The sequence below is a fragment of the Mya arenaria genome, chromosome 12 (genome assembly GCF_026914265.1).
Source record: "Mya arenaria isolate MELC-2E11 chromosome 12, ASM2691426v1".
In the NCBI taxonomy this organism is placed as follows: domain Eukaryota; kingdom Metazoa; phylum Mollusca; class Bivalvia; order Myida; family Myidae; genus Mya; species Mya arenaria.
In genome coordinates, this window is record NC_069133.1 from 15,016,518 (window position 1) to 15,030,808 (window position 14,291).

At 33.6% G+C, this 14,291-nt stretch overlaps 1 long non-coding RNA gene across 1 annotated transcript; it reads left to right on the forward strand.

Annotated features, from left to right (window-relative positions):
- The first annotated feature begins 1,761 nt into the window (after positions 1 to 1,761).
- LOC128211797 (uncharacterized) lies at positions 1,762 to 6,712 on the forward strand. Its single transcript, XR_008257346.1, has 4 exons — positions 1,762 to 2,495; positions 3,228 to 3,356; positions 3,661 to 3,777; positions 4,540 to 6,712. It is a non-coding gene; the product is annotated as an uncharacterized LOC128211797 (long non-coding RNA).
- Positions 6,713 to 14,291: the final 7,579 nt, after the last annotated feature.

Genomic DNA, 14,291 nt, shown 5'->3' on the forward strand with positions numbered 1-14,291 from the left:
GTGGAGAACACATATAATGAATACACGTCTAAAGAGTACTTTTTTCACCGGAAATTATATTTCATAACTCTGCAATAATAATACAAAACGAACAGGGCTTGTCATAACAATTGTGTTTTTTTACCCCACATCTTAAAAAATACCATTTAAACTTGATATCTAAATAATGAAGTTAAATGTATTTATGCGCATTTTACGACAGCTAATGTAAACAATGATTTGCATATAGGCACATTGCAGGTGCGCGTGACGTTTTCCTTCAATGTGTCTACTATATAGAAACTTTCACCATGGTGCAATAACACGGATTTAACGTTGCTTTCACGGTGAGTTGTACTAGAATTATACTTGTCATTGTAAATTCAATCGTTCATACGTTGCTGTTTGGACACCATAATGACATAACGTTGGTTTTTACGGATAATGAACAAGCTAAGTTGATGCAATCGGTATCCAGATATGACCTTCAGGTCATAATTTATGACTCATCACTATACATGCCAAACTAACTAACTGTTAACTGTGCGACTGTGTACTTCGTTTATTGTATTGTAAAATTAAAGTATTGAATAAAAATGTTAAAACTTAAGTAGTGAAAACTAATTTTTTTTTTCCTTTTCATTAAAAACCATTGTGCATGCTTATGGTAAACCTGAGAAGAAAAGTGAGCCTGGTGTGGGGCTCAGACTCACGACCGCAGGAACACTAGCACGGCGCTTTTGCCAACTGAGTTAAATGGGCAGCTGGTTTCAACTCTCACAGACTAGACTTGTCCGCCCATTAAATGGGCTGTCTCACAGATGATAAAATAGCGAAAAAAAAATGAAAATTGTCGAAAAATATCATAAATTTGGCATCAATGTGTACAATGCATTGAAACTTACTTACTGAAGTATCACATAGTTTACAATGTATTTAAGTTCAGGAGATATTTTATATTTTTCCATCAAAAAAGATTACCAGGTAGAATTCATTCCTTATGCGTGATTAGCTAGTCGGTGTCCTGAGATTCGTTACAGAAAAAAACTTTTTTTGGTGCTTATAGATCTGTGACACAGTCCCTTTAACCATTTAGACCAACATGTAGGCACTTCTGCTCTTTTACTGCTGCCACGATTGTGGGTAACCTGAGTGTAATTATGCCCAGTGAGGTGATTAAACACAACACCGCAGCCGGAACTCTATATAGCTACTCAGAGCTAACTCGGCAGCTGGTCCTAACCCAAACACACTTCAGCCCAGTTTAAAAATAAAAAATGCTTATTGAATAAAAAAAATTGTCATGGCAGAGTGGGGCAGATGACTCGCGAATACTTTAAGCGATAAAGATGTATGAATGAAATTACAGAAAAAAATACTTCAGCACAAATAATGAAATCAAATGTTTAGTAATTCATAATTTGTTTTAGAGGGGAGGGTTTGAGGGGAGGGTTTGACAACCATCAAATTTGGCATGTTTGAACTGGTTTCAACAAGCATTATAATGTGAGCATTATAGATTATGAACACAGGGGAAGTTTCAGCATAAAAGGCAGTGTTTCTTTTTGGCAGAATTACATGATAACACATGATAACACTAGAGCTACAGTGTCTTACTGGTGATTTTTTGTTACAAAGGTTTTCATAAGGATACCTTTAGACGAGATGAAATGTATTGACATGTCGTGCTTAAACTGGCACATATTTCCGCACAGAATTTCTTTAAGTTAACCTCTTTTCAAAATTATTCACATGCAAGACAGTTTTAGACAAACTATTTGCTACAAAGTAAAACAATGACAGTTAAGTTATTAATTATGTAAATGGGGTGGGTTCGGGAGGGGTTTCCCCTCCCGACAAGCAATGTTAATAAAACCTTTTTTCTCCTGCATATAATCAGAAAATGCGGGGTCATCAGTTCAGCACAAAAACAGTGGCGGTTTTTGCAATATTTTTCATTTTTTTAACATGCTTGTAGGTGTGCAATTTACTCTTCCTAACAGCTAAAACAGCTGAAATAGAATATGGTAGAGAAATATTTTCTTCTCAATTTGTTCTTAAAACACAGTCTATATGAATTACTAAAAAAACAATATTGTTCATGTAAAATTAACAAGACATTTACAATGCCAGCTCTAATATAGTAAAGCATAGGCATAGCAAAATTCAAAACATTTTTATTATATATGCTTTGTGGTGATTTATAGACATTTATAAACAATAAAAACAATCCTTCACTGTTTCAAACATATTGATATATTTTTTACTGTGTGAAATTAAAGCCAGCTCTCAAATAGATATTGAATCCCATCAATTTAAACTGGTATGCCAGAAATGTGTTGATTGAGTATGTTGTATAGGCTATAAGGGTGTCAATTATTGTATGTTTGAGTAGGTGTTGTGCGGTTATTTATTTTCATTTCTTATTATTTTAAACAGACCCGGGAGGAAACGATGATGAACCAGCCAGACAGCCAGCCCGCCACCCGGCCGAGCCATACTTGGCGTATGCCATGGTCTGTATTGTGCATCTATTTGCACATTTTGTTTGCTCTTTTAAGCAAACATTACATTAATTGCAAATTCTATAAGCCATTAATCAAAACTTACTACACATTTGTTGCAGCAACATGTTTTCTTCATGCACCAGTCAATTGTTACCAAGCCCCCCCCCCTCCACCCCCCCCCCAGGTCCGGGGAATAGCCGGGACTTTGACTTTTGGTCCAGCCAACCCCGGGTAAAATCCCGGCCTGCGGGGACAAACTGATGGTTAAATCCGGCCAATGCCCCCGCACCCCAGAGATTCTATATAAGGCCCAACCTCCGCGGTCACCAGGCCCTACGGGACCACCTGGAAGTAAAAACACGGCCCTTTTCCCCGGTATACCCCCAGAACTGAGGGACCGCGGTTACAATTGACTGGTGCATTAGTGTGCATATGATTTTCAGCTTATGGACAAGAAAACATCTACTTTAAACATATACTTTAACAATCACAGCAACACAATGAGATCCCTATTTTAAAGAAATAATGCCACCTTTCATTAATTCATTAATTAATTCATATATATTCATTCATTTATTCAGTTTATACATTTAAAAACTTGCCATTTCTCAAGGCAAACGAAATAAAAAAGTGAGCCGCTTTCATACAGATAAGAGCCTTTTCCTTTCATGTATTTAAAAAAAACAAAAAAACTTACATTATAAATGTCTTAAAACCCTAAGTTATTGCTTATTTCAACAGCCAGCCTGGTTGCTGTAGCCACAGAGGAATTTTCAAGGACAAGAACCAGTGCTGGTCAAAATGTGGTCTCGTGTGGTTTTCCATACCGGTTCTCGGCAACGATTTCCGAGAAAGGAATACCGTCTCCAAGTAAGAAGAAATTCTAAGCATGTCTGGTTTTAATGCTTTCAAAATGCATCTGGGTACTCAATAAGATGAGATTAACCTTTGAATTGTTAATAACTGATTGCAAAATGTCCAAAAGACAATATATTTCATAAAATTGTCCTGAAAATCCTTGAATTCATGAACCTTTCTACATATTTATCACATTTTTGATTCATAAAAGATTGTGTATGCCTCAAATGAGTGTTTACAGGCCTTTTTCAAACTTTAACAGTAGTGGCAGATAGTTTTATTAGTGTAAAACATTGCTTTTGTGTCTTGCTTGCAGATCATGATGTGCCAATAAGCTCCAGTTAGCTGCGGCTTCCCCCCCCCCCGGCGGTAGTCCTGCAATCTGAATCCAGGAGATGCAGCTCTGAATCCAATAATACAGAAGAATGAAGATGTTAGTCAACCCTGTAGTACTTGTTTGTATGTAAATGATTCCAAAGAGTGAGATTTATAGCAAATCAGGTGTAAATAAGCAACTTATGGACAATGGTGAAATGCTGTACTCTGAATGTTATGCCAAATCTAGCCTTCAAAACAGATACTTAAAGTAATAAGTTTTTAAAAATGGGCATATTAATGCTATCTCTGCATTTTCTACATCATGTAGCCACCTCATACATGAAAACACTAGCAGTTGTCATGAATCTTTCAGTTTTGGTGTTTTTTGCCATTTCCTTTGTTGCGCCATTTGTCCCAGAAGCAAACAATTTGACATATAGTGGTGTTTAGACTGTCTATAAACACATGATCACTAAATTTCTTTTGTTAAACTGAACAGTTCTGTTACCTTTGTATATAAGTGGACCAGAAAAGCAAAATTTTGACAAGTTGAAGCATTTCAGTTTGGCTCTTTGTCTTTTTTTATATAAAACACTAAGCCGATTAAGTGGAAACACCTTATTTTGCTTAGATAAAAATCTTAAAAGAGAAGGCAGGCCATTTTTGTGGTCTGTTCTATAGACACTATTGAAAGCTACAAGGAAAACTTTACTTGGTTAAATTATTCCAATGCATAAGGAAATAATGGCTCTTCAAAGGTTTGCGGCTTACCATTTAAGGGAAATGGCTGTTTCTGGTTTTTTTTTATGAAAATACCACAGGTGCTAATACTTGTCTCATTCATTTAGTGTTTAATATATCATTGTTTAACTTTCAGTATGTGTTGCATATAGACTGCATATAGCCTGAAGTTGAACTATAGGAATTTTGAAGTATGTTTCTGAAAAACTGTTGCTTCAATAGGCTCAAGACCACAGTTATCTGCCCCCCGTTGACTAAGATCCGGATGTGAATACAGAAAAAAGAGTGCTTGTGTTCAAGTATCAATATTTTATTAAAGTTGCATGAAAGAGAAGAAATAGGTGGCATAGAGCTTAACATAATTTGACACTGTATTGCAAAAACTGATAGTTTTTTGTGTAAAAATTGGAAAAATCATTGTCGGTGGAACTATGAAAATTGCTTACATGTATTAAAATGTATTGTGAATCTGGTTACAACCGGTGTTTGCCTTATTTCTAAACGACATTTCCAAAAAATGACAGCTAATGTAAACAAACAATAATTACAGAATGAATTGATTAAACTTGAAAGTTGTGTTATGGTAAAAATCTTATATATGTATATAAATGTATCCGTGTAATAAAATAAATATTTCATGGCTTCAAGTGTGACAGTACATATTGTCAACATTCGGGTAAATACTGTACTGTCACACTGGAAGCCATGCAATATTTATATAATGTCATATTTTAGGATATAACTCAGAACAAAAAACATCAAGAAGACTTTATATATCAAAGTAATAGCACTATTTTTGTCATAGTTTAGCGATAGGGTTTCTATCCTATTTTTATCAGAAATTAAACAGCTTTTTATGTAATTTATTTTCTAACATGTGTTATACCTTTTTTTCATTTATTGTGATATCTGATGTTAAAGCTGCACTCTCACAGATTAACGTTTTTGACAACTTTTTTATTTTTTGTCTGAATGAACAAGTTTTTGCATAAATATCTGCAAACCAATGATAAAAGACTTCCGACAAAAGATCAGATCGCAGCTTTTCATATTTCCGTCCCAAAAACGATGTTTTATGGATTTTTATTAAACCGTTAGTAACGGTACAAGTCATAAAACATTATATTTGGAATGGTAATATGAAAATCTGCGATCTGATCTTTTGTCAGCAGTCTTTCATCACTGGTAAGCAGATAATTACAAAAAAAAATCTAATTCCAAGACAAAGAATAAAAAAAGTTGTCAAAACAGTAAATCTGTGAGAGTGCAGCTTTAAGTAATAGCAAAACTTTTATGGCATTTTGATATTTTCCTCCATAATCGATTTTTCTTTATTATATATCAATGCTTTAAAGGAAAACAATCAAAAGCAAAAAGTACTTGCTTTAGTTCATGTACAAACAGGAAAGTTATTAACAACTTCTAAACTTGACAAACATTACATTACATTACACTGCTTAATTAAGACCATGTAGTTTCTTTCACAATTCTAATTACAGACTTATTCTACAATTATACTTACTATAAACAAAACACTTATGTGATGGAAATATAGTGCATATATTGAAATGTGCTTTAAAAAATATACTAGTTACTAGTTTTTTTTGAAAATGGAAGTAAACCCCTTAAATCTTTTGGTTTGAAGTTTTAATAAAAGTTGAGTAATGTTCTTATGTTTGACCTCAATGGGCAATTTATTGCATTCATATTTTTCCTTAACTTTTATTTTATTTTTATTTTTTTCTGTGTAAACAATATAGTTTTTTTCAAATGTGATAATGCTCTTGACAAATATTAAAAAGAATTGTTTTATTGACTGTTTATCAGGGATTATACTCATGCATTTGGTCAAAGGAATGTTTTACTGATGTTGCAGTTAAATCGACATATTTTATGAAATGAATAGTGTTGAAGTTAAGTCTTCAAATATGAGTATTGAATGTTATTGCTACAAGAATATAATAAATCACCTTAGTGCAATAACTCAATAACTGCATATAGATATAGAAGCAGATATTGTGTTCTTGCACCAAGGTGACCATATATTCATCTTTTACTTTTAAAAAAAAATGTCTTTAGTATCAGCTGATTGCTCATGTTTTATCCTCATTATTATTATATGCTACCTAGTTCTTGTTTATAATAATTAATAATTTGTCTACTGCAACATAACTGTATGATTATCACATTACTCATTTACAATGGCCATGTGCATATTTATCTCATATTTTATAGCTTTAGTTTATAAATGTTTGTAGATAGTGTATCTATGTAAATTAAGGACTCATGAATAAACTGTGAAATACTTACTGCTTGCTTTATGGAAGGTGTGAAAGACCACATCTGGTAATAGGAACGATTTTCTTCACACTACTTAGCCGATTTCTTTCACTATGGTCTTAATTACTGATCAAAATACTGAGAGATCATGCAAAGTATGTGGCAAGGAAGATGGCGAACAATAGAGATATGCCTGTATTATCATACTAGTATTCATTAAATCTTGACAAATAATGGTCTGTGTCTTTTACTTCTTCAAAAAATGGTTTTTCTGGTAACTGGAGTGTAGACCCGATATCAAAATAATTATACAGCTGAAAGGCACATTCAAAAAAGCCTCTTCGTCCTTGCCATATGAATATTCATAAATTAAGGCTCTGTGCTTAACTTTAATACTGAAAAGTTTTTCGACTTGTCTATATAAAACAGCCAGTTGTTCTTGATGGCCCGGGAGGCCAAATATGCCGGCCGCGATGTATTTAGAACACGTGTTTCATAAAAAGAACTCCAAGCTCGTAGACGCAGCCTTAGTTCATATTATTTTGGTTCATACATCATTGACTTGATTCAGTGTATTAGTCAGTTATTAATAGCATGTTATCCGATTAGCTACATCGTTTTTAGATCAAATTAAGACCAATATTGAATACCAGCCCTGAACAAGCGCTGTTTCAATAAAATGGTATACCGCATTACCAATAACGTTCAAAATTTCAAACAGCATTATATTTATATTTCTGGACCCAATATCACAAAAAAGCTTAAGTCAAATGTCAATCTCAGACTCAACTTTTTTAACAAAAACATTATAATGGTATATCGTTTTACCCGTAAAGGTTCTCTCATAGGATTTGTTGATTAAAAGCATTGGCCAAGATTCAAAAGAAAAAAGATTCTACAGGATTTATTGTAATTGAGTACAACTCAACGTTTATAAACAGTTAAGAAAGTAATTATTTTGCCTTATAATAAGTTTTCTTCGATCTAATGACAAAGGTTTTTATCAACACATTTTATGGGAAAATGTATATTTTACATAATTAAAACATATAGGTTTTGTATGATACAAAATGCTATTATGTAGTTAAATGAGTTGAGACTGCGATTGAGATTTGATGTAAGTATTGTTGTGATATTGAGGCCTGAATTATCAGTTTCTGTACGTGCTATATTTGAATTGCTGATGCTCGACAAAGACTTAAACAAGGTACTGTAAGAGATAAATGATGCAGTTTACAAAAAGGTCGTAGCGCCACCTATGATGGTCTCAGTAGCGAAACGCCTATCGTGTTATCTAGACCTAAACTATATAAATATTTTACGTTCTTTTATACAGTCGAAACTCGCAATGTCGAACTACAGTAAAACTGCGAACGCTCGAGGTCGCAGGGGACCGAGCCTAAACCTAGAGGGAACCGATGTTTCGAACGACCCGATTTTCAATTCTCCAGTCTGTTATGAAATATATTTCAAGTATGAAGTAGTCTGTTTACTAAGACACTTATTATGTGTTGCGTTGTGGAAATCGCTCATATGTTCAAAGGCTGACGTTTACTACTTTATGTATATTAAATATAAAATGTAAAAGAAATATCAATAAATCGTTTTTTTTTTACAAAATGGCCATATTGCAAAGCAAAGTGACAAAAAGGAATTATTTTCAGAGATTCCGATGTTGAATCGATACGGTTGTGTTTATTCATATTTTTATTACTCATTTACATTTCTCACAATTAACTTCTCGTCATTTACGTCTCATCTTCTAAAATTACTGTAATACCTGGGGATTAAAGGTGAATATTGATAAGACGAAAATCATGGTGTTTCGTAAAAGAGGCGGATTATTTCCCAATGAAAGATGGACTTACAATGGTCATGATATACAAGTTGTTGATGATTTTAATTATTTGGGTGTTGTTTTTAATTATACTGGAAATTTTAACCTGAACCAAGAACATTTAAATGGCAAAGCACTTAAGGCAATGAACGTATTATTTTGTAAATGTCAAGATTATGACTTAAAACCCAAAATTATGTGTCAGTTATTTGACGCATTTGTTGGTTCTATTTTAAATTATTCGGCAGAGGTTTGGGGGTATACTAAATCAAAGGAATTAGAAAGAATTCATTTGAAATTTTGTAAAAGATTACAGAACGTTAAAACAAACACTTGCAATGCCACTGTTTACGGAGAGTTGGGTAGATATCCATTATATATTCATAGATATGTGCGTATATTGTCTTATTGGTTTAAGGTTGCTAACAGTGATAATATTATCATAAAATCTGTATACAATCAGGCTAAGAGTGATAGTGATAAAGGTTGCCGTAATTGGGTGTATAATGTTAAAAAGATATTAAATGATTATGGTTTTAGTTATGTTTTTGGTGATATTTACAATATTGATGTTAAATCATTCATAAAAAAATTCAAATGTAGAATTATCGATACTTTTAAACAAGATTGGTATAGTACTATAGAAAATAGCACGGTGTTAGATGTGTATAGACATTTTAAAACCTGTCTGGAATATGAACCTTATTTAGATATTTTACCAAAGAGCTTACGTTTTTTCTTTTGTAGACTACGGCTGTCCGTGCACCCACTCCATATTCAAACTGGTAGATACAATAGAAATAACGTTGTACGCAACCAAAGATATTGTTTGTGTTGTAACTCTAATGACATCGAAGATGAATATCATTTTATTTGTGTTTGTAAATCCTTTAGCAATTTAAGAAAGAAATATATCAACAATTGTTACTTTATAAGACCTTCTGTATTTAAATATATGCAGCTGTTGAAATCTAACAATAGAGCTGAACTGATTAACTTATGTCTGTTTGTTAAAAATGCTCTCAAAGAAAGATCCGCTTTGATTAATGTTAGAACATAATTCTATTTAATGTTCATCCTCTGATATATATATATATATATTAGTTTATTTAATTTAATTACTTAGAAGTATTGAATACTCTTGTACATATATATTTGTATATATATACTAATTTGTTTGCATTATCTGTTACTTTACATACACGTTGACATTATATGTTATATCATTATGTGTTGTTGACGATGTACATTGTACAAGTCAAAATAAATTGTCTGTCTGTCTGTCTGTCTGTCTGTCTTCTAAAATATCCATATCAACTAATATCCGTCATGCGTTAACAGTGTTAAACTGTTTTTCACACCTTATCAATTGCCTTTCAACTATCATTGCAATTTTTACAACTTGCGAAAATTTGGATACCTAGCAATTGTTTGTTTATTTTGGAACACGCGTCCGGGAAAAAGTGTGAAATTATGACCTCGAGGGAGCAATAAGGTTTTGTGCATGATTTGAATACTTGGTACCGAGAATATTGCTCGACTCCTCGACATAATTAGGTTCCGATGCAGCGTAGGTATATTTCATATGAAAATAGAAGGAAAAAGTTTGGGACCAAGCTCCGACCTCGAGGGAACGCCGGTTCTCGAACGACCGCTTGTTCGAATGATCGCAGTTTTACTGTATGATAAAACGATGTTCTGGTTAAGTCGAGCTGTTTTTTTTCGAATATGATGGGATAAGTTAAACAAGTTTTCAATGGAATTATTTTCAGAGATTCCGATGTTGAATCGATACGGTTGTGTTTATTCATATTTTTATTACTCATTTACATTTCTCACAATTAACTTCTCGTCATTTACGTCTCATCTTCTAAAATACCCATATCAACTAATATCCGTCATGCGTTAACAGTGTTAAACGGTTTTTCACACCTTATCAATTGCCTTTCAACTATCATTGCAATTTTTACAACTTGCGAAAATTTGGATACCTAGCAATTGTTTGTTTATTTTGCAACACGCGTCCGGGAAAAAATGTGAAATTATGACCTCGAGGGAGCAATAAGGTTTTGTGCATGATTTGTGTACTTGGGACCGAGAATATTGCTCGACTCCTCGACATAATTAGGTTCCGATGCAGCGTAGGTATATTTCATATGAAAATAGAAGCAAAAAAGTTTGGGACCAAGCTCCGACCTCGTGGGAACGCCGGTTCTCGAACGACAGCTTGTTCGAATGATCGCAGTTTTACTGTATGATAAAACGATGTTCTGATTAAGTTGAGCTGGGTTTTTTCGAATATGATGGGATAAGTTATACAAGTTTTCAATGTCAGTTATATCGAATTTTTGTATTTCCCGAGGTCCCGACGACATCGACTGTATATACCTTATTTCTCGTTTGTGTTTTATTATGTAGTTTCAAAACCTTTAAACTGTATACAGAATATTACTTAATATAGCGTAATTCCCCAATGCTGACAATAATTTTCCTATATAAAGCCTACCTACCCTACCTATATTTGAAAAGGATCTAACCTTTCCAAACATGTTTTGGCCCCAGCTAGTCCCAAGTGACATTGACCAAGACATTTCTGTTCTGATTTATTCATAAAAAATTGAGATCGTTTAGATACGTTTGCGCGTAACGCAGGGATTGCAATGATGATCATTTAGACATCAAGAAGTATGATATGGAATGTAGTGATATCAGTGAATATGAGTATAACAGTCATTATCGGAGGTGGGTAACTCTTTGCGTCCAGAAGAAAGATCAATATTTAAGTTGGTGTGAAAGGACAACGCATACAGCTCAAATGTTTGACAATATGAGTCGTTATGTAACGCAAAGAGCTCCTAGGGAATCTTCATCCATCAGGACAGAACGCAGAGAGCTCCTCCGTTGGCTCATTGTTGCATAGGCTTTATATTGCTTCACACTGCACTGTAATTATACATTTGATAACAGCACGGAACTCCTAAAATGCATCGTGTCGTTTTGTTTTGCCGACCCAAATAAATCAAAGTACTGAATGAAATGCATTTACGGTTGGCAAATTGATACTGTACTTAGTCATGTTGCATGAAAACGTAGATTGGCATGTTTCCATCGTAAAGAAAATAGTGTCAAAGATGAAATGCTTTAATCATTGGGCGGTGAATATACCTTACGCATCATCATCATCATCATATCTCACAAGTCGATGTTCGACCAAGTAAATCGACAGGTATCTTAAAATATAATGCAACCCCATTGTTACAACTGCTACAGCTATTTCAACTTCTACTACTACTACTACTACTACTACTACTACTACTACTACTACTACTACTACTACTACTACTACTACTACTACTACTACTACTACTACTACTACTACTACTTCTACTACTACTACTACTACTACTACTACTACTACTACTACTACTACTACTACTACAACTACTACTACTACTACTGCTGCTGCTGCTGCTGCTACTGCTACTGCTACTGCTACTGCTACTGCTACTACTTCTACTGCTACTGCTACCGCTACTAATACTGCTACTACTACTACTGCTACTGCTACTGCTACAGCTACTGCTCCTAATAATAATATGTGACAATATTACGACGATCTGGAAAACGGTACAGCTCTAGACATCATTACTGCGACTAAGGTATATTCAAACCGAGAACCTCAGACAGACACCTCGATCTCTGAATAAATCGGTGAACGATTGCAGTCGTATATCCATCTAAAATGCGCACACAGCTTTAGCTGCTGAAACTAAGGGTTTACCAGGAAAGTCTACTTACAGAAATGCACCAGCGTTGACGATGAACACCGAAGGCAAAGGCAATAATTATCACATCAGTAATGAATAGCCCTGGAGCCGTTTGAAATCAGGAATAATTGTAAACTGGAATATGTTTTTAAGATATGTATTGCAATTCAATTAAAAATACAACATGTAATAAAACTATTAATAAAATTAAGGATCTCAGCAACTTTTTGTCTGATATGCACCGTTTCGTGAAATCCCAAACTCAGCCTCAAACTATCTTTTGTTTGAATGTTCACTGTAAATAAACAACTGTTTAACCAATTTCATCAAGGTCACTCAACAGTTTCATCTGAATGATGTGAAACCAAGTATGCAATATTTTGTTTTCTGATGTTTATGCACGTGTGAGGATTTAACCACATTTAACAAGCTTTGTTTAAGATAATGTAAAATAATCAAAACGTTTTATTATAATTTATCGAAAGGCATGACTCCGTAAAACATTTACCATTTATTTCAATTATGTTATCAAGTACTTCCATACCTATATCAAAAACAAACAAAAATACAAACAATGAGCTTTTTCATTCTCATCGAAGCAATTAGTTAGAATGCGAACATTTAAATATTCCATAAACAGAAGTAAATCAATATAACATTATATTATTGAAGTAAAAAGAGTAACTTTCATGGTCAATTTTAATAAGGGAAAAAAATAACATAAACATTTCCCTCCAAGCAATTAAAATTAAATGCGAAAATATAAATTAACAAAATACAGAAGTAAATTATTGTAACATTTGATTATTCGAGTACAAAGTGTGGTATTCATGAACTAATTTTATAAGGGAATACATAGTAAATTGAAACTTCATTAAGTAACATCTTTGAATACAAACTGCATACTTGATTGACTGTCAATGTCTTCCATAAATATAAACGTTTTGCAATCTGACACTGGTATTTTAGGAAACGTTGCAGCTTTTATTTTTTATTGCTGATTTTGCCATAATATTACCCTTGTTATTTCGGAAAAGAAAAATCAAGGTCATATAATTATGAAGAACGATTAAATTCGTATTTATGGAGCTGGTTATGATATGACATTTGGAGTTAAATTGATTTTTGTTCAAATTTAAGCATGTGGCGATGGATTTTATATTAGCAATTCTTTTGAGGTTAGGTTCCTTGCATGGCATAAGAATTTTGCTATATTTTCTATTGTTTTTCTTGATGTAGTATTCATAAGGTTTTCATTTTTTGTAGATTTGGCCAATGACAATAATATGGGCTCAAATATTTTCGTCTCAAGTCAATATATTTAGGGCACACAAGAAGAAAATAAAATTCACTTTCGGTCTGTATGATATTGCAGTTAAAGCATAACCTTTGGTTTTTCGGTGTATTAAATTAAATATATCTGCCAATGTTTTGTGAAGATCACACTTAATGCTATAAAAGCATTGCGGATGTTTTTGTTAGTTTTCTATCTCATCCAAGTGTTTATACAAGCAGTATGATTTTAGTTTTGTTGAACTGTTTGAATTGAGGTCTATTGGGGCTTCATTAATGCTCTGATTTTCCCCAATGTAGCTCTGGATGTCAAGAAAAGTTTTTTTTATCTGAAACGCATAATTGTAAGCGTTTGATGATCCATTATCAATAAAGATCTTAAGCATTGAATAGGATTCACATACACACCATAGACTTCCTTCAGCGTGTATATGAGCTTCATTTTACTTGCGTTCGGGCTTTGCCCATTCGGCGAGTGCTTCGATGAGATTGTTAGACGTTTTAAGTTTTTTTGGGCATAATGCACAGACAGAATATTACTCTGGTTAGAGATACCCGGGTTCTTTAACTGTCACGCAGGACCCCCCATTTAACGTCCCTTCAGGAAGACGATTAGTACATTTAGCGGTGCGGCGCGGTTTCGAACCTTCCGACCCTGGAATGACAGTCAAGTGTGTTACCACTAGACAACGGATCCGCCACTTCATTTAC